The sequence below is a fragment of the Manis pentadactyla genome, chromosome 8, assembly GCF_030020395.1.
Source record: "Manis pentadactyla isolate mManPen7 chromosome 8, mManPen7.hap1, whole genome shotgun sequence".
In the NCBI taxonomy this organism is placed as follows: Eukaryota; Metazoa; Chordata; class Mammalia; order Pholidota; family Manidae; genus Manis; species Manis pentadactyla.
Genome location: NC_080026.1, coordinates 32,387,675 through 32,413,496, shown reverse-complemented (window position 1 = coordinate 32,413,496; position 25,822 = coordinate 32,387,675). Strand labels below are relative to the sequence as shown.

At 40.5% G+C, this 25,822-nt stretch overlaps 1 long non-coding RNA gene across 1 annotated transcript in view; it reads right to left on the bottom strand.

Moving 5' to 3' along the window:
- LOC118913016 (uncharacterized) overlaps positions 1–3,930 on the bottom strand; it is a 42,774-nt gene extending 38,844 nt beyond the window's left edge. The window contains exon 1 of the long non-coding RNA XR_005025042.2: positions 3,837–3,930. This is a non-coding gene — a long non-coding RNA (uncharacterized LOC118913016). The remainder of the gene's footprint in view (positions 1–3,836) is intronic.
- Positions 3,931–25,822: the final 21,892 nt, after the last annotated feature.

The window sequence follows — 25,822 nt, the reverse complement described above, 5'->3', positions numbered from 1 at the left end:
AGTTCCATTAACTTTTCTTCTCTCTTCGTTTAAGTAGTTTTCTGCTATAATTAATTTTCTTCCTTCCTCCTTCTTAATTAACTTTGTATTCTGAACTGAAATCTTCCAGCTTTTAAATCATAATATTGGATTCTTATTATAGATCTTCTAATGTTGTATCTTTAATTTCTCTCCCATAGTTTTAACTCTCAATTTAATTGGAAATTAAATAAATTGTAGTCGAAATAAATTGTCCAAGTCATAAGATAACAGCCTACTGGCTACAAATTCTGTGTGATTTCCTCACTTTAATTTTTTAATGTTTTAATAGTGTCAATTATGTTTTTATTAAAGTACTTTCTGTGTTCTCTGTTCCTTTCCCTACCTTTTATAATGAAGGTAAATATCTTCTCAATCCTCTTTAAAAATAGAAACTGTAATTTTAAAAAGTTGTTTCATCCTCATTGAATTATATCTATTTTCCTCTTGATTGGTTGGTCTGCGCTGCATTTTGGTACTCCTAGATCAAGCCATCTGTTTTCCTCGAACGCCTAGTTGTCTTTGCATCTTGGTCATATTTAGGAGTATTCATTCAGTGAGGTGAATGACCACAGATAACTGGGTAGTTGATCTAAGCTTCTTCTGATTCTGATTATAGTTCTTTAAACAACCAAACCCCAAACAACAAAAGCTTGAAACTGAAGGACTAACTCTATGCCTTCAGGTCTTGCATTTCCAGTCAGGACAAGCTGGCTTTCAAGTTTCTATTTAGGAAGAATAGGTAGGGAGTAGGTAAACAAATTGCCCTTCCCCTCTGCTGAAAAAGTGCTTTACTCGTAGTCACCATACCCTTATTAGGCATTCTAACTTTATGTAGCTAGATTGTTCAAAATCATTGGAAAACTATTTCCTACTTTCAGTTATGAAGGCAAACTGTACTGCTTTCTGATTTCTTGATATATGTATGTGTATTTGAGTTGAAGAGGTCTACTGTCTTTACTCTTATATAGACAGTTTCAAAAGAAATTATTCAGATTATTACCCTACAACCCTCCTGCTTTCCCTGCCTATTGATTCTGAACCTGAAGTCCTCCCAGGGTTCCGCCAGGAAGCACAGCTCTTACGTTTAATGTCTCCTCCTTTGGGATTTTTCCTGTATTCTGGCATATATGTCAGTGTGGCCCCATTACTTTGTGAAAATACCTGATTTGCTGAGGAGTTCTTCTCATTTTGGGTGTTATCAAAGAGTTAATCCATTTTGTACTTTCATACTTTAATTCCAATGACATTTTGGCATGCATGTGTCTCAGCCATCTTGATCAGAATGCAACCAAATTAATTTTTCCAAATATTAAGTAAAGCTACGAATTTGCTCATTGCTGGGTTAAAATATTAAAAAGAACATTTAGGCAAGAATGAAATAGTAAGGGACTTAGGAGGACTAACATTTGTTGATCACCTATTTAGTGCCAAGAGCTGAGTGAGAGAGATGATTTGTTTTCATGGCCTCATTTAATCTGTATAATAACCCTATGAAATGTCACAATCTCCACTTTATAAAGGTATATATAGGGGCTCAGGGAGTTTAAATAAATTGTCCAAGTCATAGGACTGATAAATAGTAGTACCAACTGGATGTGTCTGGCTCCAAATCATCCACTAGTTCTTTCACAGCATGCGAAATAGCTTGGATGCTTTAGACTGAATGCTGTAACACTTTGAATTGTTTGTATTTTATTATTTTTTTTAAATAAGAGAATAGAACAAGAAATGTTATTTATTAGCAATTTACCAATTCAGAAAAATTGTATTTAAAGGAAAGATGTCTTTCAATATGTTGTGTTGATACATAAATGTTATGTATGGGGTACATTGTGTCCTTGCCTTTCATTGAAATCCAAACAGGGACATATATTTTTTCTCTCCATTCAGAGAGAGTAACAAAGGTGTAAATATGAGTGTTCTTCAATGTCAAATCAAGGCTAAAATAATAGATGCTGTACACTGGTGCCCACAGATTGTAAAGGCAGGTAGCTTTGTCAAGACTTCCCCCACTGTATCCTCCTCACCATATAAAATGTGATGAAAGGGCAGCTCACATGTCATTCTCTTCTTTCAGCCAAGAAACTATGTTTCTTCCTTCCCCACTGAGTTAGGGTCTATGCAGCATGGTAGGCCAGACATTGTGTGCCGTATGTTGGTGGGTGCCGGCTTTGGGTTTCTGCTGTGTTTTTGTATTCCGTTAAATATTTTGGAGCTTTGTTCTGGGATACAGATAAATCACTTGTCATTTGTTTTATCCTTTTGAAGCTAGCTTTTAAAATTTGTTAGTTGGGGACAGAACAGCCTTTATTTGGGGGCTAGTATACCCTGCTTCTAAGGCGATGTCCTTTTGAAGACTCTATTTGGTACACATATATTAGGAGATATTTCCACTTTGGCTGATGGGACCAGCAACTGTCCCAGGCCCCATGGGAACTCTAAGTATTATGCTCTGCTTCTTTCTGGCTGTTCTTTGCTAGGTTTGGGGAGTTTGTTCATGTGCACTGATCAGTACTGAGCTACAGACCCAAGGAAACCACTCTGAAGATCTTTGTGGAGCTATTTTGTCTCCAGTATTTTGCCACACAAATCTGGTATGCTTGGTCTCCCTGAAATCCAGATGTTTTTCCTCAAGTCAGGAAGACCACCAGGCTCCATTTATGGCTCCCCTCCCTACATCGTGGCCTGAAAATTCTCTCCGGTCAGAAGGCTGGGATCATCACAGGGTTCATCTTGTCTGCATCCTTTTCTCAGTATCAGGGTTATGCACTCTGTTGTCTGAAAACCATTCCTTTGCCTATTCTGCCTTATTTTTCATTGTTTAAGACAGGAGGGGTGTCTTAATCAGCTCAGGCTTCTGTAACAAAAATACCATCGGCTGGGTGGCTTTAATCATGTTTACCTTTAACAGGTCTGGAGGGTGGGAAGTCCGAGATGAAGGTGTCGGCAGATTTGGCTGTTGCTGCGGACCCCGTTCCTGATTTGCAGATGGCTGCTGCCTTCGTCGATGTCCTTATATCTTGGGACAGAGATGGAGGGAGTTCTGACCATTCTTCTTTTTCTTGTAAGGATGCTAATACCATCATGGTGTCTCTAAATCTTGTGACCTCATCTAAAACTAGTTACCTCCCCAAAGCCCCACATCTTAATGCCATTACATTGAAAATAAGGGATTAAATAGATGGATCCCAGAGGTTGAGCACATATATTCAATCCATACAAAAGGTAAAGTCTGTCTATTATTCTTGAAATAGCATTTGTTATTTTATGCCCACTTGAATGTGGTAAAAAATACTAGCTATTAGTCAAGAGTATGGATATAGATGGCTTAGCTCTTCATTCATCTCTGTTTTAGGCCAGAATAAATAAATCCAAAGATCACAAATTTTAAAATTTATTTGAAGGATACCGAGCACCTTATGGGAGAAGAGGGCAAACACTTGATGGATGTATGGCTTATGTCCAACACCTAGACTGTTTTGACAGTACATCCAAAGATTTATACCCTGTTGATACAGCCTTATTTTACATAAAATGAAAGACATTTTTATCACACAGACTTCTTAAGTGTTCACTCATATTTGTAATATATTTGAATATAAAAGACAGTAAAGCAGGAAAATAGGTGTGGTGGTCCACATACAGTAAACAATTGGTCAGTTGACAAGTTGCTGGCTGGAAAATGAGGTCCCTTGCCCAACTAAATCGCTTGGGAGTAATTTAAGGGCTAAACACAATAAAATAAAAACAGCAGTGCTATTTGCTATGTGTAGCTAAGAAAGAAAACAAGTAAAAACTCATTTCAGAGTACTTACAAGGTATTCAGACTAGAAGATGTATCTCCAGTGAGTCAGATGGCAGGGGAAGGCTGTAGTAGTTTTGGTCAGTAAATCACTGACTTGCTCAGTCTTTAAAATATAAGAAAACCTTTGTGTTAGTTTTGAGAGCCCTAAACATTTCAATGGACTATTGGACTATTTTTTTCATCATATATGTTATGACACAGAAGTTCTATTTTGCCATACATTTATTGAATACTTCAAGCAAAGCAATGTGTGCTTTGGGACATACAATGATGAGTAACAGCAGTCTTATTTCTAAAGCAGAAGAGGATACAAAAAGTGTGTCCAAATATTCACAACCTAAGGCAGTGTGTATTACGTACCTCAGCATGGTCTCAAAGAAAACATCTAAGGGAAGAGGACTTACCTGAATTGGCCTCTAAGGGAAGTTTTTCCAGGTAGTCTTTAAAACAGATGGTGAAGGTGGGTAGGATTTCCAGAGGAGGAAGTGGGAGTGGGATGAGAACTTACTAGGGGCAGAGGCAGCAAATGACAGTCGTGATTCAGAATGGTAAGCACCTCCGTGTACACAGAAGACTAACTGAAAGGATTAATGGAAGAAAAAACTGGAGAGGAAAGTTGGTCACCAGATTATAATGAGCTTCACATGACAGGCTAACGGGTTGTTGAGCCAAGGAGATCACTTCAGGGTTTCCATCGGTACTGCACTAGGGTTTGGTGTGAAGCTCGCAAGTTCATGTGGTGTGAGTTACAGAACAAGCTTTATTAAGGAAACTTAAATAAGCCAAAGATAAGCAAGGAAAAGGAAGTCATAGGAGCCCAGGTTCTCCTTTATCACATAGAGAAATGTGCTGGGGTCAAGGCAGCAGGTGACAGCCTAGTATTCTTGTCATGTGCACTTCTTACAGGACAAGCATGGGAACTTAGTCCATGGGTGCCTGTATGAGGGTTTTCCAGAGAAGAACCACAGACAATATAAATATATATATATAGGAAGAGATTTATTATGAGGAATTGTCTCATGAGATTATGAAGGCTGAGGAGTCTCATAATCTGCTGTATGAAAGCCACAGACCCAGAAAAGTCAGTGGTATGATTCAAGTCCAAGTCCAAAGGCCTGAGAACCAGGGCAGCTGAATGTCTGAGGGCAGAAGACCGATGCCCGATCTCAAATAGGCAGGCAGGAAGCAAAAAAGGGTGGATTCCTCTTTTCTCTGCCTTCTTGCTTTATTTAGGCCCTCGACAGATTGGGTGATACCCACCCACAATGGGGAGGGGTCTGTTTTATGAGATTGGAGTCCACAGATTCCATTGCTGACCTCATCCAGAAACACTTACACAGCTACACCCAGAAATAATGTTTAATATGGCACCCTTGGCCCAGTCAAGCTGGCACAAAATTAAACATCACAGTGGGTGAGTGTACAGTTACATGGAGTCCAACTTTGGTATGCCAGCTATTTACAGAAGTGTTTGGGGAAGGCAGAGAGAAATTTGGAGACCATGGCACCCAAGAGAAGCTGCAGTATCCTCTGTCAGGGGAGGAGGACACTTGGGAAGCTGGGTTTTTAATGGAGGTCTCAAGTTCCAGCTAACTGCCAGGGTAGCTTTTAGACAATTCTGCTCACTGTACCATCAAAGGATTGGCATTAACAGGGTTAACTGAGGTTACCAATCCAACAAAGTCTCTAGACACTAAACACATAGAATGAAAAGCAAAAAAATATATAGGGCTTTTGCCATACTTAAGTTTTTAAACACACATACCCCCCCCACCACACACACACATACACACATACACATCCTGTCCAGGCCTTTAATATCGTCTGTGATCCTGATTTTGCCACTAGAAACTGATGATCCCAGTAAAGATAGTGGGGCTCCAAAATCCGAGAGGTTATTTAGCAGAATACTGTATTGGACTAAACAAGATACAGGGTAGTGACAATAAAAATGGAGAGGGGCATAGATATTAGCAAGAACCTGAAAAGCCAAGGTCACATCTGACGATCCATCGGTTGGGGAATGAGAAAGAGTCCAGGATGACTCAGCCCATGAAAACAGGAAACTAAGAACAGGATATTACCACTAACAATAGTAAGGAATTTATAAGAGGAGATGGTTTTTGTGAGAAGTGGCAGGAGTCTGGGCTTTGGACACCTATGCACCAGGCACTCTGCCAAGTATTTGATGTGCAATACCCATCTAATGCTTACAATTATTCTATAAAGTAGAAAATTATTATTATTATGACTCCCAATTTATTAGAAGAAAAAGTAAGACTTGGAGAAATTAAGTGACTTGCTAACTATACTATTTATTTAGCATAGCACAAAGTCTTTCTTATGCCAAAGCTCATCAACCACTGAGTCAATACCCAAAGTCTAACCAAAAGCCTGGATCTCAAGCCCCATCTGAGGGCAGGAACAGAGGCTTTGAGACATCCAGCTTGTCACGGGAGAAGCAGCTACAGGAAGAAAGCAAACTTGTTTGAAGGGAAAACATAGAGATCAAGAGAAAGACGGCCATGCACAAAACATGGGAATTATGTAATTTGGGTGGATAGTGGAAAATGGGAAGAAATAAGAATACAGATAAGGAGACAGGTCACAAGACAGAAGTGAGTTTGAATCACAGTTAAAAAGAAATTTCAAAAAAATCTGCAATCCACAGTATAGATTGTCAAGGGGTAGACTACTGGGAGGTTACCAGAAATTTGGGATAATCATGGCAAATACTTAAAAAGTCCTTATAATATGTCAGGAACTGTTTTAAGTACTTTATACATATCACTCATACAATCATCCCCAATTCATTATCCCATTTTACAGATTGGGAGATGACAGAGAAGTAAACCAGTCGCTCAGCTAGTGGGTGACAGAGCTGCAGCGCCGCCCAGCATCTAGTCCAAGCAAATACACCCCGCACCATCCTGCCACCGTTTCAGGAGAACGGTCCCTGCTCTGATGGGACTGTAGCATATTAAGAAACAGCTAAGTGATAGCATTTCCCATCTGGCTATGTAGTGGTGGTGTATGACCTGGCTCAGGGTCGTCCTTTTCTGCAGCATCCTAAGAAAATACTCCCTGAGAACTGGATTCCAGGAATGGTCTGCCTAGTTATGCTGCCAGGGCAACAGTGCAGCTTCCGTGGCCCTGGGGCCTGCTGGATTTTGACAAGTGGGCTGAGGCCTTGAAGGCCAGGACCACCAGGCATGCGGGGGTTTCTTTAATCACCTGCCACTTTCTTTGAGGCATGTTCTCCATAACACAGTAAAGAGGCCAGGTAGATCCACAGGTTTGGTACAAAGGAGAAGACAGGAGTCTGGAGAAGAGCAAGGGGGCTGAGTCAGGGCAAAACAAGGGCAGGTCCCGACGTCAGGCACGAGGACCTCATTTGTTGTGAGCCAGGGCTAGGCGGCCTGCTTTGCCATGTTACACAGCACACGCTGCCTGCAGGTTTCCCCTCATCCCTTCAGAACGGCAGACAGGCACCTGCTGACACGGAGGGGAAGTGACTGTCAACAGCACTCACCATCCTCTGCCGTGACAGAGACCCTCTCCCTTGACCAAACTCCAGCCAGGCACCTGGGAGGCCTCCTCTCCTGGAGGCCTCCTCTCCCGGAGGCCTCACCCTCGCACAAAACACTGTAAAGACTTGAGCAAAACACTAATAATAGTTTGCAACGGCTCAAGAACAAAAGCTCATCCAACACCCACCCTGAAGAGTAACTGTCTCAGAAAAGACACTTTACTGAAAACAAGAATTACTGTCTGTTCCAGCAAATACCTGAGGACAGAGCCCCTGCCTTCCAGGCTTTGGGGGAGGGGAGGAGCCTTTCCTCAATAGGTGCCAGTTAGCAAACCCACGTGGGTCTCCCATGGACCAACCCACTGCTGGCTTTTGTCATTTTTCACTTCCTGACTCATCTGAGCCCCGGCTCAGCTGTCCCTATTCCCTCATCCTCCGTTAAAATACCAAGCCACCTCTGTGTGGTTAAAGCTGAGTTCAGCTAATGCTGGACTCTTTTCCCTTTTGCAATAGTATGTTACTGATTAACATTAAAATCTGTCCTTAACCCTTTTCATTAGTGTCAACTTTGTTTATCTTTGATGTCTCCACAAGAATATTCTCTCTGGCACCTTTAATCTCCCCTATTCATTAATTCCTTTGACAAGGGGCATTGTTTGTAAGCTCTGGTTGAAGAGCTCAGCAATTTCCTAGGAAGAAATTTATACAAGCTCATTAGCAGGAGCAAAATGGGAGTGAAATTATCCTGGAGGCATTAAAAGAGCTTGAATCCAGAGATGGACTGATGGACATGAGAAACTGCTCTTATCCTCTTGGAACCCCCACTGCCTCCAGTCCTCATCCCCTATTTTGCTGAACTTGTGGCCTTCACAGCCTCCCCACTTGCACTCTGCATCATAGTCATTGTTCTGCCTTTACCATAGTCCTGAAGAAGGGCTCGGCAAAGTTTCTGGTGATGGGGTGCATATAGAAAGGGAAGGAAGGCAGACCAGGACAGGGGACCAGGGCCACTGCCCTTTCCTGGTGGGTCATGGGAGGTGAACATGGGGAGACACTGGTCCTTGAAACAGGAGCTGGAGAACAGACAGAAAATCTGTATCAGTCACTACTGAACTTGGCTGCATGTTGGAATCACCTGGGGATCTCTGACAACTATATATGCTTTCTTCCCACATCCAGATATCCTGACTAAACTAGGATGTGGTGGACGTTAGAATTCTGACAACCTCCCCAGTTGATTCTAATGTGCAGCAAGTCTGGATACCACTTAGCTCCCTAGGCAACCACAGTAACATTTTGAACAGGGTAATCAATCTTAAAAACACTTATGCCTGTAACCCTTAGTGATAAAAGTATTTGATAATGATAGGTGCAGCCTCATTCAGTGCTCCATAGGTAACATGTTTCACATTCATTAATTCATGTAACAATCCTGAGGTATTATTCCTTCAATGTTACAAGTGAGGAATCTGAGTCTCAAATATCTTGAAACATACTGTCCAAACTTACAAGGTGAGTAAGGAATGGGAGCAGGATCCAAATATGAGACTCCCCCAAATCAGTCAGTCTTAACCACTACACCCTACTACTCCTATCCAGGACCCCTTGTTCCAGATGCTTGAAAAGTAGCTTTGAACATGTATCCTAGAGCCTGTCCAGAAAAGAGGCTGGCCCAGGGAGGACTGGATCCCACACACACATTGGCATGGGGGCTTTTTTTGTCTGCATCTAGTATGATGTCATGCTTGTTTGAATGGCTTTCCTGACCCATAAACCTCTCAGCAAAAGTGGTCAACAATCAGGCTTCATCAGCTGGGAACTGAGTTTACAGGAGACACAGCAGGTGTGAAGGTCAAAACCGATGAATTCTAAAAGACAACACAAGTCCTGGGAGACAAGTAGTAAAGAATACAGGAGAGAGAGAGGAGGCAGATCAAATCTGTTAACTAGCCAAGTCCTAGCAGGTAAGAAACAGCAGTAGTGATAAAGATACAGGTTGATTCTAGAGCAAAAGCTGTTCATATGGAAGGTAACTGCATCCAGATGGACTGGGCTTGAAGCAGGATGGAAGTCTGGTGACACAGACTTCCTTAACTTCTTTCTATTCCTTCTGTATGAATGTGTGAGTGATATGTGTCCACAACAAGCAGAACTTCATAAACAAATGCGATGAAGGTCATCTGTTGGATGACATATAAGGACCTCTTACATGTGGAAGGACTTTGCAAAAGAAGCAAGCTATAGTATTGCACAGCAGAATGACCTCTGCAGTTGGACAGTCAAGGGAGAACCTGGCCCAAACACTTGCCAGGTGTGTTCCTGGGTAAGTTACATAAATTCTCTGAGGCTTTGTTTCCTTATCTATAAAGTTAGGATGTGATTTTTGCTCACATAAATTTCTTGTTGGATTATGTGAGATAATGGCATAAATGTCTTGCACATTTCTTAGCACACAGCATGAGTTCAACAAATGCCACCCTCCTCACCCTCCACTGTCATCTTGCTCTTTTATCTCTGGAATAGAAATGCATTCAAACATTTTTGCAATATGCAGCAGAGTTAGTATTACTTAAATTTTAAAATACTACAGGTGATTAAATGTAATAATACATGCAAAAGTGTTTTGAAATTATAAAGTACTAAACAACTCTAAGGTATCATTATTTTAATTACATAATTATACACCAGCAGATCCTGTCTTGTGGCTCTGGTACCTCCTGCTGCTGACTCAAATCTACAGTTCTAGGATAAATTCCTAAAGGCTCCTTTTCCTCAGGGACATTCATGAAACTACATTTTGTATTTCCAAAAATGGACTGATTGGCTTTCCTGCAAGTGCTGCTTCCTCATCTACTTCTCTTGGCACTTGGGACAGGTTTATCCTCTGTCCTTCTGTGAGCGGGACCTGGTGTGGATGCAGGTCAGAGTCGTGGAGGGAGCTGATGGAGGATGACTGTAGAGTCAGAAGTCATAGTTTGAGATCTTGGAGAGGCAGAACAGTACGTGGGGAATATCGTATGTCTAGAACCCAACTGCTTTCATTCAAATCTCAGTCTCACCTCTTCAAAGCTGTGTGGCCACAGACAAGCTACCTGACTTCACTGTGCCGCAGCTGCATCACCTGTGCAATGGCAGGGGTAATAACAGCACAACCTTACGAACTTGTGGGGATGACTAAACGAGGAAATATCGTTAAACCACTTAAAATACTCTGTTGCCCACTGTCATTATTGATGTGGTGCTGCCTTTATAGGTACAGTCTGGGATAAAGTAAATAAACAGGGAGTCTTGCAGGTCATCTGAAAAGTACAATCACAATGCTTGCCTGTTACTGAATGTGATGATTAAATGAGAAAGTAAATTTGCTGCCCAAAATTTGGAATCATCCTCTAGGTACATCAGTGTCAAGGAAGATCGTCCACTTGCCTACTGAAGGCAGAATATGGATCTGGTCCCCTTCCCGCTTCTCCTTTCCACGATGGAGTGGTACTGGCTTTGGCCAGCTACTTTCCTTAATTTGGATGCTTACTCCTCCTCTCAGCTGGGAGCCAGGTGGGGATGGTGCCCAGGCACCTGCACAAGCCAGCTAGCTCAGCACAGGCACGCCGGGCAAACACTCACCTTTCCTCTGTCACAGTGGGGACTGGGATTCAGGATTACATTTAAGGAGCAGGCTTCTAGCCTGAGCAAAAGGCGTGCTGTACTGTACATGGTGACCTAGACTACGATGATTCCTATTCAAGGACTTGCAGAGTCCCCACAATAACCAAGAATAATCTGTCTATTTGCTATGGACTATTTTCCTTTGGGATCTCCTGAAACCTGGGTCTAGGTGAGGTTGGGTATCCCCAGACCCTGACAACAGACCCTGCCACAGGAGGACCCCAATCGCTTCCTGATTTCTAACCAGCATAAGCATTGGAATAACTATTCATCCTATTTCCATGTTTGAGGCACTCAATCAGGCTGGAAAGGGGGCATTTTCCTTCCTAACCAACCACTGGATATGCTTACTCCTGAAGTCCCCGGGCAGTGTCCAGTGTACAGACTTGCTTACAGTCAGTAGCTGTTTCCTTGCCAAAGTCTCTCAGTGTATTTTCTCTCAGCCATCTGAGCCTAACATTCCTGTCACTTGGGGTCCCTCCTCACTGTTATTGTCCATATCTAGTCAGTCATCTCATAAGTGCTGATATTACCTCTGATGTCTCTACTTTTTTGACTTCTAAGCTTTGTTCTCTCCATCTTTAGTTGCTTTTCTAGCTTTGAGAGCCCTACATAAATCTCCCTAAACAATAGTTCTGATGACTCACTCCAGTGGTTCTCCCATTGTCCTTATTGCAGAGATGAATCTGACACAAAGTTAATGAGCCTGGGCACTACTTACTGGTAGGGGAGCCAGCATCACGGTCATATGGTCACATGCTATTGTAAACCTAGCAAAAGTAGGATATTTTAGCCCAACTCAATTAAACCTGCCATATCTTTCCCCTTTAGCTTACCCTTGTTGAATCACCCCCTTTTGTCAGGAAGTGATGGAGTAGTGAGAATATTCTGGAGCCATGTAATAGGAATTTTAGTTGAGAATGCAGTTCAATCCAGTTTAGTGGTACATGTCCTCTTTGATTCAGTCATGTTATACTATTTTCCTAAATTTGCAATGTTTTTGGAATCAGGAGGCCTTTAACATTTTTAATATGTTGTGATTTATTTCCTCATTTGAAATAAACATTATGACCTGATTTTGTATGAAAATTTTTCTGAAGGTACCCAGTTATATAAGCTTCAAGCTAAAGAAAATAAATCCACTCCTGTTGATGTTATAATTTAAAAAGTACTAGTTTGGGTTCAATGTCCTCCCTTCTGGGCTGCTCATATTTTTATCTAAATTTTTCTAGTTCTCACCACTGTCAGCAAAGAACCTCTACTCCTGCTGTTTACTCCTCTTCCAATCAAATCCTTGGGTCTCTGAATCCAAACCCCAGCCACACTGCATGCTAAGAGTAAAGATAACAAGCTCACAGTTAACTGGCTATTTTCTGTGTATAAGCCAGGCACTGTCCCTACATTGTCTTTAGTTCTTACAACTGCCAAGAGAGGGAAGCATCATTAAGCTCGTTCTGTAGATGAGGAAATGGAGGCTCTATGAGGTCATTCTGTACATTGTCTCAGAGCACAGACATCAGGACCCAGCATTTGCACTTGCCCTGGAGCAGCCCCTCTTAAGAATGATAACTTCCCCCATCTGTCCAGAGATACCACAGCCAACTTTGTAAACAGCCAACTTCTGGTGCTATTGCTTAACTATTTTGTAGACATACTTCTTACTTCCTTCTGTTTCCTCCACCCCAACTACAGCATATTAACTTAGAAGTCTGGGATAAGATCTTACACTCCCTTTGTGTCTTCTGTAGGGCCCACTGCTTGCAGACAAGTTCACACTTAGTACATAGAGGTATAAGTGAAGTGTTCAATTAGAAAACTAAAATTAAACTGGTTGTAGAGAGACTTCAGTTCCAATTCATAGGAACTTGGAAACTATGAGAATAGGTTTCTCTGTTGTAACATTTTAATACCAGAAAAGAAGAAAGAATTTAAAAGATGCTTATTAGAAATATCTTTAAATTCACAAACTCAAAAAGCCATATCTTAAAAATATTATTCACAGAGAAGCACAATTCGCGAGAGTCTTGATTCTGACAGGTCAGCATAGGTGATTAGACTGAGAAGGAATTACAGCTTTTAGAATATAGTTGAAAAATTATGAACGGATTTGATCTCAACTTCCATTCGAAAAATGCATATTTTTCAAATCAAATAGCAATAGAAATATGGAATGATAATGAGGATTAACAAATACATGGCATATCAGAAAGATTATGATACCAGAGCAGATTTTTTTTTAAGTCTCTCTTTTGGTATCCAATTAGCCATATTGTTCCATGGAGTAAGACATATAATGTTCAAGTTTTCCTTTCTTTCTTTCTTTCCTTCTCATCCTCTTCTTTCCTCTCCCTCTAAAATCATTAAGCATTATATTGGATAGGATGATGGAATGTTTTGTTTCCATATACAAATTATGGGCATCTGCCTCCAGGGTATGGTGGGAAAATTACTCTATCTGGCCATTGCTGAGTCATTTATTCACAGAATTTCAGGTTTATAAGAACTGTTAGATGTTATATACTGCAAAATATTTAAGCAAACTAATAATCATAGCTGTTTAGTGTGTTAAGCATTATGTGAATCATTCATTTCCTTTTCAAAGGTAATCTATAAGGTAAATATTATCTTTATTTGCCAGGAGAAAACAGGCTTAAGTAATTGAATAACAATAACGATTATTACATAATTAAATGTGTGCTATGTACCAGAAAATGTTCTAAGAGTTTTTGTTTGTTGAATTGCTTAATCCTCACACAGACTGAGAATACTACTTGGGAGGAAGGTACTATTTTATAGGATATCACATTTTATAAGTGAGATAATTGAGGCCAGGAGAGCTTTAATGACATGCCAAGGTCACACAGCTGGTAAATGGCTGGTGTGCGTTGTAAACCAGGCTGACCAGTTCCAGAAACCATCTCTCTTATCAAAATAATGCATCTATTTAGAGAGAGTCTTTGAACTTTTTTATTCCAAAATCTATTTTCTTAGTTACACTGCTTCAATACTCTTCCAATTACCTTACAAAAGGTTATTAAGCCTCAGCTGGAACCCCTGTTATTATTGGGGGGTCTTATTGCTGCTAGAGAAAGTTCATTCTATTTTTGGACAGCTCTGTTGTTAGAAAATTCTTCCTTATATTGAGCTAAAAATCTACCCCCTCATTATCTGTGTGAAGGGAGTGGTTTGGAAGAAAATGTCATTAGATGTGAGGCTAGACAGGAAGGTAAAGGCTGGAGTGTAAAGTGCTTTGAAGGGCACAGCAGCTTCTACTGCTGACGTGGAGACTGAGCCTCTGTCGCGGCCCAGCTGTTAGGACACACCTCCCCATCATGCACCTGGAGGGCAGGTTGTCTGACTTCAGTGTGGGAATTTAGAGGTACCGATCCTACATTCAACACTGGTGGTTTCCACTCATCGTTCTCATATAAACATATTTTTGTCTCCTGATTCTGACTTCTCATGTACTAGCTGCCTCTTTCAGCTTCCCCACATTCATCAACATCTTTAGTCAAGCTATTGATAAGCTCCCAAGAAAGATCTTACTGGATGGTTCCTAAACATTAGAATGGAGGTTGGTGATCTCTAACTAAGTCATAGTATTCTTGTCTGGTGCTGTAACACTGGCCATTCTCTTCTCTTTTTCTCACCACATGTTAGCCTGGTGCTTCAGCAGCCAAATGCCCACTGGGTAAAAAATAGTAAAAATAATAAAATTTGACTGTGGTAGCCAAGGATGATGTTCAATGGTGCTACAAAGGTAATAAAATGATATTATTTTTATTTATTATTCCATTTATGGTTAACAGAAACCAATATTTAGTGATGATCAAACTGGAAAGTTCCTCTTTAAATAACAAAACTAAAAAAATGTCATGGATCCTAAGTCTGCAGCTTTAAGCACAACACGGAGTCGAGTGGGCAGAACACAGAGCGATCATGAGACCAAGACAAAACACAGGTCATTGACCCAGAAAAGGAGAGAGAGGGGCCATTCATTCCTGGCCACTGAATAGCCCACAGCAAGCAGATGGCTTTTTTGCAGTCCATAGTGGAGGAAGTGTCCCCATTAGTAACACCTTGTAAATGTTTTTTTTTTATTTAAAGTCTTTCAGTGGTTTTAGCCATAGAGAGGAAATAAATCACTGCAATTACAGTTAAGATTGTGATACAAGGAAGCAATCACCCTGCTACCTGGAAGGTCCCAAAAGGATGCAGTCCACAGAGGAGATTGACAAGTTCTGCTCACAGAAAGAAGCAAGGAACTCAGAGCTAAACCAAAACAAAAGCCATTCCATCAGATTTCCCAGCTGACCAAGAACTCACCAGACGCTGGCAGAGAATGAAATTTAAGAGTGCACCATTCGTAACTCCCAGTTTACTGTAGGTAAGTATTCTCAAATTACTTTTTAATCAACTACAAATAGTTTTCACTTCAAAATAGCCCATCTACTTTCTCATAAAGTGCCCTATTATTTAAAAAATAGTAATAACTCACCCTGAATCATGTCAGAGAGATACCTGGTCTGAGCAAACCCAAACTGAAAAATCACAGTTCAGGCTTATATTTATGACTCTGGGGCCTCAAATGAGAGGACCAGAGAAGCAATCCCTTTTACAATGTTGTTTTAGGAAACTTATGTTTTCACCAACATACGAATGTATCTATGCAAAACTCAATTTGGGGTAGCAGTTTCCCTCATTTCCTGAGACATCTGATGTTCTGAGCCAGGTATCCATTCCAGTGCCCACTCCATGCCAAGTCTCATCCTGTTAAGCCCCAGTAACATCAGGAGAAAAGCTGTCAGGGGTCACAATGAGCAGAGTCACAATTTAGATGTCTCTCAGCATGTATCCTCTCTTATAGCAATGACTTTAGTTTGCTCTTTCTGAATTCTCATTACAGCTCTTCAGCATAGGTTTAACCATCCCAATTTTATATTTGAAGAAACTGCAGTTCAAACACTTTTAAGTGTCTTTTCTCAAGTCACATAGCTGGTAGATGGGGAGCCTGTATATGCTTTCCACCCTGTAGTCATTTACACGCTTAGTACAATTCTTAGGTTTTATTACCAATTCCTTTCCAGGTTTGTTTATTTTTCCCTTTCCAGTGCTTCTAGTGCTGTGATTCTATTTTTATGCCCTGCCTTTTATGGACTATGGTTGGCTCTCTACTCCACCTTCACAGAGTGCTCCGGAAGTGCCACCCATCTCAGAGTCCAGGCCAGCCCTAGCTTTTGCTGGGACTGGGGAAGGGAACAACTGCAGGTCCACATTCCATTTGTCTAAATATTAAATTTTTAAACCAAACTAACAAACTGTTTAATAAAATATGTTCAATCCTTCTACCTTTACAGATACATCTTTATAAAACAGAAGAAAACCATGTTTGAATTTAGAATGACCAAATTCCTTGGCCAGAATGCAGTAATGCCGAAAAAGACAGGCCCGAGGCCCCAGAGAGCATCTCCTCTCCACCTCTGGATCCATGCTGGGCTGGGAAGGGCCCCTCACAGTTACCACCCCGGGCCTAGGAGCATGCTCTCTGATGGTATGATACACTTCAGGTAGGACAGACTAAAGATGAGGGTTGCGTGGGCCTTGGAAAGGAGTTTGGGGGTCATTTGGGCAAGGACTTAAGGGATTCTGGGCACCTGCATCCTGGTCTGGGAGGAGAAAGTGCAAGTTCTGAGGGCAATTTCCATCGGCCATGGATGCCTTATCTTTGCCAAGGGGCATAGTGAAATTAGTCCAGAGTAGGATCTTCTTAGATTGCAATACGGCTTGAGATTTCTCCAAATCTTGGCTTCTTTCATTGAGAACCATTGAAATAAAGTGGAACCACCAAGCCCAATGCCAGACAAACAGCTTTGCAAGTCAAGCAGGTCTTTTAGAACCAATTCCCTTCACCTCTTTAAAATCACTTCCTTCCACACACCCAGTTGCTTTCTGCAGATCCAAGCCATCCATTTGCAGAGTATATAATGTGAAAAATTCATTCTTTGAAATATATTACCTTGCCTAAGGGACCTTATATATTTTATTTTAAGAGGCTGCAATTTAAACAAAGGAATAAATTGATGGAATTTCTAGCAACAACAGAAATATATTTGGGAACAGGGATTTTCTTGAAATAAATCTGTATTACGTTCCTAGTAACTACCACGAACTTGGTGGCTTACAACAACAGAAATGTATTGTGTCACAGACATGGAGAGCAGCAGTCTGAGATCAAGTTGCCAGCACAGCCAAGCTCCCTCTGAAGACTCCAGGGGAGATTCTTTCCCTGCCTCTGTAGCCTCTGGTGGCCCCAGCCATTCCTTGGTTTGTGGCTGTATCACCCCAACCTCTGTCTCCATCTCACATGGCTGTTAGGGGGGCAGTTGTGGTTGTTTATTTTTCTCAGTTCTCATTCTCCCTGCAGCAAAGACTAGAAGAGCAGAGGCACAGTAGTGAAACAGAGTAAAAGTTTTATTTAAAGTTATGCACCTAAAGAGGGAGAAGGTGTGGGCGACCTCAAAGAAGAGGCCCTGAAAGGTTGAGAAAAAGTGTGAGCAACCTCAGAGAGGAGGCACACTGAAAAGTTGGGGGTTCCACGTTTTAAAGATTTTTCAGGAATGTGACAGAGGGTTAGGGGTGTGGGCTTGTCAAGTGGTCTCAAGATGTTTATCTTTGATGAGAGGCATTACTGTCTCTTCTTTTCCATTATCAGTCCTCCCGGGATATTCTGCAAAATTAATTTAACACAAGAAATTTACTGATTCAGTTCCTCCCCAGGATAGCAGCTTCCCTCTAGGAACATATCGATCAAGACCACTTGCCCTGCCCCCAACATGGGCTGACTGATTGTCTGTTTGATAAAAAATATGTTAAGAATCTTACTTCCTAACTTCCTGGGTTTTAAAATGCAGTCTTAGCTTTAAGATGAAATCTTTCCTGTTTTTACTATGTTGTTTATATCTGAGCTTGTTTGGAAAATTAATCATGATGCTTGTCTCCCTTCCCAGGTTGCAAATTACTTGATTGGGGGGCTGAAGGAGGGAAAAAAACAGCATATAGGTTAAGTTAAGGAATAAGCTGGGCCTATTAGCAGGTAAAGTAAATCTTACAATGGCATGATGTAATGGACACAATAAAGATATGGGCTGTGCTGGGATAATTGTCTTTATCTGGATATTCCAAGTTACTCCTGGCCTTTGGAGCTTCAACTGATTAACTCATTAACTCTGTGAATCTTTTCTGGCTCTCTAGTTTCATATGGTTAACTCTTTGAGTCCCTTCTAGTGGGCTTTACTGGCCTTATTCTCTCTCCATCCCACTCATATCTATTCTTCTGCCTAACATGGCCTTCTTCTCTCTGTCTCAAATCTACCTCTTCCTTTTTAAAGACACATAGTCATTGAATTTAGGGCCTCCTTGGATCATCAAGGATGTTCCATCTCAGAGTCCCTTAACTTAATTACATCTACAAAGACCCTGTTTCTAAAGAGGGTCATGCTCCCAGGTTCCATCCAGGTGGACATGTCTTTTGGGAGTCACCATTCATATCACTACACCATTAAATTCTGCTATTTCAGCAACATCCTTCTGCATACACAAACTACGGCCCACCTGCTGCAGGCATGGCAAACAGGAAATGTTAGTCTACCATTGCAGACCTCAGGGAGAGCTGACATCCCTTCTCATGGGAGGTGAACATCAACTTCTATGGGGAGATGGGAGAGAGCAACTGCATTTGACAGCACGAGGAGAAGGCTGTGGCACTGCTTTTTGGAAAGTTTTAGCCAAACTGGAGCATCTCTCCTAACTTTTTGTGGCCCTTCATTTTATCACAACCATACCTGGATATTATATGAGTTTAAGGTCCACAATCTAAATTCTATTTATTTATTTTTTCCCTTTTGCAGGGGAGATAAAGAACTAATAGTAATTGACTGCCTATTATGTCCTAAGATTTTTAACTATCTTACTACATTTTATTTTCATAATAATCCTAATAGAAGATATTAATACCCACATCCATTTTATAAATGTGGAAACGGAGGCCCTGAGAGACTTAAGTAAGCTGGCAGGACTTCACAGCTAGGAATTATGAGCACTGAGACTCACGAAGTACATGTTCTTCCCAGGACTCTACTGCCCTGGAATCAGTCTAAGTTAGCTCTGCCCCTCTAAGTTGGCTGTCTTCACCTGGCTGACTTTCCTCTTCTGAAACAGCGACAAAGCACCTTTACCAACTGCAGGAGAAGCCCAAGGTGAGGAACCAGATTTTCTTTTATCTGACACTATGCTTCCATCTAGTGGAAAAATAATAAATGGCAGAAGATACTGTTTCTTGCCTCTTAATTTTTTGGTTTTGGAAATTAGTATGTATTTGAATTTTGCTTTTTAAATCATGACCCTATCAAATCCACATCAAATTCCTGCCCCTGCCTCCACATACACATGTACACTCCCGTACACTGCCCACGTATATGTACTCCTCCTGGTCATCTTGGTATAACAGAGAAGTGGAAGAATCAGGCCCGCCTTCAGCACTCAAGACTGTAACTGTGAATGTGCAGTAGAGTCACAGACAAAAACATACTGTCCGAACTCTCCCCAGTGAGACTGTGACTTTTTGGCATTGCCCAGTTTGACAAAAAATTTAGGGAGGAGTTTAGAATAAAATGACTAATAGTTGCCTTTAATTATTTTCATACCTAAAGACACAATTCCTATCAACCAAAAATAGCTTCTGTACTAAGCTCATGGCAGAGCTGATTCTGGTCATAATGTGCCCACACGGGTGTGGTGAGGCGACACAGGGATGAATACCTCTGTGCAAATGCTGGGAGGGGAGGTGCAGCTCTGATCACTACAGTCAGATACATATTCCAAAGCTTCTAAGACACCTGTTAATATGAGTATTCATCTCCTATTGCTAAGGTATTGCTAAGGTAACAAATTACCACACACGTAGTGGCTTAAAACAACACATGCTTATTTTCTTGTAGTTGTGGAGGTCAGAAGTCTGAAATGGGTCTCAGTGGGCAAAAATCAAGGTGTCTGTGTTCTTCTGGAGGTCCCAGGGAGGATCTGCTCCCCAGCCTATTCCAGCTTCTAGAACGGCCTGCAGTCTTGGGACTCCTCTACCTTTAAAACCAGCAACATTGGTCCCAGGCCTACTCACATTACCATCTCCCTGGTTCTCTCTCTTTTGTCTCCTTCTTCCATTTTAAAGGATCTGTGATAACACTGGGCCTACTACGATAGTCTGGAATAGTAGCCGATATCCTTATTTTTAAGGGTGACTGATTAGCAGTGTTAATTCCATCTGCTACCTTAATTCTCTTTTGCCATGTAACATAATATATTCTCAGGTTCCAGGAACTTAAAGCATGAACCTCTTTGTCAGGAGGCATTCTGCCTCCTCAATTTAATATCCAAGAGAAGGGAAATCTTGGCTGGAATGTTTCCTGCTGGGCCACGGTGGCACTGGGAGGGCCAGGCTCCATCCACAGTCCTTTCTTTCTCCTTCCTCCCCCTCCACATTGTCACAAATTGCAAGGAGCTTTGTATGCATTCATGAGGACACATCTGCCCTGAAATTCTACCTTCACTTTTCATCAGTCACATTTAATCATAGATAAGAACAATGATTCAGACAGATTTAAGTTTAATTCCAGATTCATCTCCAGATGTGAAAATTTGAATATACTACTTAGCATTTCTAAGCTCAGTTTCTTCATCCTTAAAACGGGCATAATATTTTCCTTGTAGTATTGTTGTAAGGCTTAAATAAAAGAGTCCCTAAAGGGCACAGTACATGGCACATTTGAGGATCCCAGATTGTCTGAAGGAACAATTTCTGAGAATGAACTTTTTTCCATTCAGTCTTTAAGGGGGGTTTAACTAAGCAGCTAAGTAAACACTGCATCAGATGATTGGGGACAAGAAAAGAAAAATGTCTTTTCTCACCAATTTAACTTCCAGAGGATGAGATTAGATTTCATATGTGAAATAAGAGACCCAGACATACTGTACTGTGAGATTCCTGAAATGGGTAAATGAAGGCTTCCTTTGTACCTTATGTGCAGATACAGAATTTTCCAATGAGACACCTTTCAGTGTGGTGCATTTCAAGAGAACATAGAAGAGAATGACAGTATTTCCTTCATTCTTCTCTGTTCTTTACTTTCTAGAACATGCAAACCTATGTCAATTCTTCAATGACTATTTATATGTGATGTAACAACATACACAGGAAGATGGGCATTCTGACTTGTATCCTAAAGCTAATTGAGTGCAACATCATCCATATGTACATAAGCATATTGTCACCATACAAATATATGCTATCGAGTTATACCAAAACCTATTTTAACCCTAATAAGAAATCAGTTTTTTGACAATGAAATTAAAGTGTTTTTAAAAACTTCTTAGGATACTAAAACTTACTTTTAAGTGGAAATTCTGAAGTAACAAATAAAAAGTTCATTGGTTATAAGTCACCCATATACAATGTACTCAAGTTATGTAAAAAATTATGCTTCTAGATAGGCTAAATCTACATATCACCTATAATCTTATTTTGACAAATTTAGTTAGAAACATGTTCAGTAGAGAAGATCATTTCTGTGACTATTATAAAAAACTTCTGAATGTGTGGGATCTGTTTTTAATGTATGTGTTATTTTAGTACTTTACGTAATGCTTTTAAGGCCATAATGCATGAATTCCTTAATATAGAAACTATGGCGTAAGATGCTGTTTTATGCATTAGATATATAAAAAGGACACCAAAACTCTAAGTTTTACTTTTACCCCTGTGGTCTTTTTGATTTTCCCAACAGGATCAGGAAAAAGAACACTTCCTCCAGGCCTATTAGATCTTCCTGGAACAAACAGGGAAGATTGGCCCATGGCTGGTCCTTCCTGGGTTTCTGAAACCCTCTCACTTGGGTGGCAGGATCAGGAAGAGTTACTTACCCTGCATGTGGCCACAACTCACTCTTTGGTAGATGGTATCCTTGATGGTATCTTTGTAAACTCTAGGAGGTGGAGGACTATGTGGTGAGTAGAAAACCAAGAACTTGCAAGATCATACCTCTTGGGTTTGCACAAGCTTAATGTTCATTATGTCCCAGGGACTGCAGCACGAGGACATTAAAGGCAGCTTGACAAACCTGACCTCCACCCTGAGTTTACGCTGCTGAGACTGAGTTGGTGGGAGGCGGTCATGGCTTAGGTAATGAGGCTGTTGCAGAATCTGTGGGCAGCTGTGCTTTGGAAAGAACATTCTATAGCGCTGTTGTGACTATGCCAAGTACCTCCCTCAGAAAAAGTCATGGTGATTCATATTTGGGAACTCTTCAAACCTCAGCTCAATATAAATGCCAAGACAAGTGCATTAATTCAGTGACAAGACTCTCAGCTCAGTCCAGCTGGTGGTGGCTAAGGTCACGTTCTAGCAGAACCTGGGAGCTAGTGAGCCGTGCCAGAGGCACGCTGGAAAGGATTCAGCCAAGAACCCATCATATTTGTTCCTGTCTGCCTCACTGGGAGCTTCTTAAATACTGAAGTTGTATATATAGAGTTTAATTTCTAGAAATATAGAGTTTAATTTCTAGAAAGAAGCAGGTAGTTCAACTTGAAACTTAGACTAGTTGGTAATATTTATTTAGTACCTAATAAATGGCAATCACTCTACTAAGAAAAATATGTTCATTAGTAATTAACCACAGTATAAGGTGGGTAGAATTAGTCATTGATGAAACTGAAGCCTGAAGAAGTCAAATGACTTTTCCAAGTTGACACAGAGTGAAGACGCGTGTTGACATTCCCTTTGATTTCCCCTGTTACCTGAGAACACAACAGCCAAATATATATAAACAAACAAATAAGTCTTAAGTATATGTAACTGACTTTTCTAATTTTTATTCAACTGATCAGTATCCTCAGGCACAATTTATCTTTGTCCCATCTTCACCTTTCACCACCTCTGTACCTTCCCTGCCAGATCTAGGAAGTGACTCGGAGAGGGGTCTCATTTGGATTGTTTGTGGGCTGGATTTTCTACAAGAACGTTCAAAATATGTCAAGGACTTTTATTTTCCCTATGTTTTAGATTACATCATCCAGATGATAACAGCTTTATTGCAAGAGAGGTCTCTCTGCAAAAGAGTAGAAGAGAAAACGGATGCAGTAACTGTTAAAAGTAACCACTGGGAGAAAATGGGAGTCAAGGGAATATTTTATCCACCCAGAAGGTTGAGGAAGGACAAGTGTCTGCTGATTTATGTAACATATCATATATTATGACAGAATTTCTTAGTTTCCTCTACTAACACACTGAATTAAAATTTAATTTCTACTTTATAATTCTTTATCTCTATATCAACAGTAGGGATCAATGTGTCTTTGTGTCAAGTTTCTGCAAATAAGTCCAGTAAGTAAAAAAGATTAATTTGAAGTAGGTTTTTAATATTTTCCCCTCCACTGGCCTAGATTAAAGGTGAAACTCAACTGTCCTATTAAGATGCTCTTCTGTCTCTATAATAAGATGAGAAGGAGGAAAAATGTATTAGGTCCATAATGTACCATAAAATATTAACTGATGCTTTTCTTTTCTGGGTAATTGATTTTGGGGGATGGTTTCTCATCTATTTAAGAAACAGGCTACATTACACAGAGAACACAAACAGTGACTCTATGACACCTTAGTACGCTGATGGACAGTGACTGCAGTGGGGTGGGGGGGACTTGATAATATGGGTGAATGTAGTAACCACAATCTTGCTCATGTGAAACTTTCTTAATAGTGTATATCAATGATACCTTAATAAAAAATAATAATAATGTGAAATGTAGCACCAAAAAAAAAAAGAAACAGGCTACATTAGTCTCAAGCTCGTTGACTCAAGGTTCTACGATTCACATGGGCCCAGTTCTAAGCTAAGGTGCTTACTGTTGCTAAAGCCATTACTTTATTTTGGTGATTACAAACAAGAGCCAAGGATTAACAATAATTAAATGTCTCTTAGGAAAGGTCTGTGTTACAAAGAAATGGTTAATCACACTGAGAGAAGAAGAAAGTTGAAGATAATGTATTTTTTTCAAACTCAAAACTGGGTAAAAGTCATCCGAGCTGGGAGATTTACTAACTCATAACAATTAAATAGTTAACTAGAAGTCTGTAATTATTTTTGCTATTCATTAATAACTCTGTACAGACCTCCCAGAATAATTTGTTGGAGATCCTATTTACCTTGTTTATTGGGATTTCATGAGGAAACTGCTTTCAATGTGTTAAAGGAGTGTCTGATCAAAACTTCGCTCAGCCATCCGTGGAAGTGCAAGTTGATCCCTAAGAGTCTAATAGTTCTGGGTTTGCTGGTGAACTGTGACTGAAAGGGCACAGGATAGCAAAGCAGCTTTCTAATCCCTGATCACCAGGCAGGTATTTACACACTATGCACAGGAATGGCCTTACTGCTCCCTTGCATGGGTACCCATTCTTATTGGCTGTTGCATTGTTCTGATTGGCCATCACCCATGCTGTATTAATTTGTAAACATATGAAGCTCACCTGTCCTGCAAATAGGTTATTGCTCTTAGGGAAGTCTAGAACCCATAACAAGATACTTCCTTCAGGTCACCTGCCTTGGCAATGACATAAGAACTCAACACACTTCCATCTATAGCTTAAAGTCTAAAGCCATGAAGACAAGTCCCTGCCAGAGAAGATCAAAATGCAAAATGGCAGTAGAGCTCTCCTTTTCTGGATTTCATTTGATGGACAGTCCCTGTGATTATTATCAACATTGCCAGCAAGTTCTCTCAGGGTGTTTGCAAATGTAGTGGCTACAGTGCTGCAAAAAGATGAATAGCACAACAGCAGAAATGCCAGCCTCATCAAGTGATGTATGGAGAGCAAAATTACTGGTTACATGTAACCCAACTCTGGCATACAGTAAGTGCTTACTGAAAAGTAAGGAATATGAGAAGTATTTCCTTACGTTTTTCAGATGGATGACAAACTGATTTTTAATAATATGTTTTCCTTTCCTAAATGAATGCACTGCAATATTCTCACTGACTTCTTTATAGTTGGAATTTAGGTTAGTTTGAAATTTTTGCTTGTAGACAAGCTCATCATGAACATCTGTGTGCATAACACTGTTCCTGCAGTTTGGGCTGTTCTTCATTCGATTTTGCCAACTGGATCGGCTACATCAAAAGGGTGAACTTTTTAATCACTGTATTAAAAATAGACCTCCTCCCCTTATTAACCATCTATTTACTGATAATGGTGAACTACATATGGTATCTGGCTTTAAGTTTAGAGATTTGTCATGTTTGTAAAGAAGATTAACAAAAGTACTACACAGCATGCCATAATGCCATAAATGTGAAATAAACAATGATGTAGAAACTAACGGCCACAGGATTCCATACTTCAAGTAGGAGTTGAAAGTGGAATTAGGAAATCAAAGAATGATTCAGATCATTTCATCAGAAAAAAAGTCAAGGACAGGAGTATATAAGGATATACTTGCAGACAATAGGCAGATGAAATTTTCTGGAATGAACATTTCATTCATATATAGAAATAATGGCACATTATTGGAGAATCAAAAACAGGTAGAGACCAGATAGGAAAGCACCTTCAATATCAACTAAGATTTGGTTGTCTAGGTTTGCTTATCCAGGTTTACTGGAAGAAAGATTGTGTTTTCTCAGTATGAGGTTGACACACAGAAAGGCATTATAGTAACCTGTGACTTCTAGATGGCAACTGGGGTGTGGATTCTGAGGTTAAA